The following is a 607-nucleotide window of genomic DNA, read 5'->3' as shown; positions in this document are numbered from 1 at the left end:
TAGACAGTTTATATCTTCATCTATAAACACTAAGTGCCTAGAGGTATTATTGTATCTTGACGCCACCGGAAGATAGGAGTTTGACAGGAGGAACGCCCCTCTCACACTCCCAGCTCCCGATAGGGTGAAGGCACAAAAGTCTCAGCAGCACAGTGTGGATAGCATTTACATGGCAGCATTTACAGGTAATAATGTAAAGCTAACAACTATAGTAAGCCTCAGGCTAAGGGTGCAGCTCTGGGACAAATCTATGCAGGCGCTGAACTTTGTCAGCTCCGTCCCATTTCAGCCAAGCGTGGTAGGCGGCCAGCCGCTCACCTCTCAGTTCCGCCCGCCGCCTCCGTCCGCGCCTCATGGAGAGGCGGGATGGGGGCGGGGCTAATTTGCGAAACTTCAGTTCCTGCTCCTTGCACTTTCACACCCCCCCCCCCCCCTGCAGAGAGAGACAACGTATATCGGCTCGGTGTGAAAACTGAGCCGATATACGTTCATGTGAATCCAGCCTCACAGGCATCACTCACTAGTACTCCTCCGTGGTAGCAGGGTCATTATATATATGGTATTTATATTCAGCTTATCATCTGTTACTAGTTGTTGCATTTTGTAT

This window comes from Eleutherodactylus coqui, chromosome 1 (genome assembly GCF_035609145.1).
Source record: "Eleutherodactylus coqui strain aEleCoq1 chromosome 1, aEleCoq1.hap1, whole genome shotgun sequence".
In the NCBI taxonomy this organism is placed as follows: Eukaryota; Metazoa; Chordata; class Amphibia; order Anura; family Eleutherodactylidae; genus Eleutherodactylus; species Eleutherodactylus coqui.
This window is presented reverse-complemented; position numbering follows the sequence as displayed.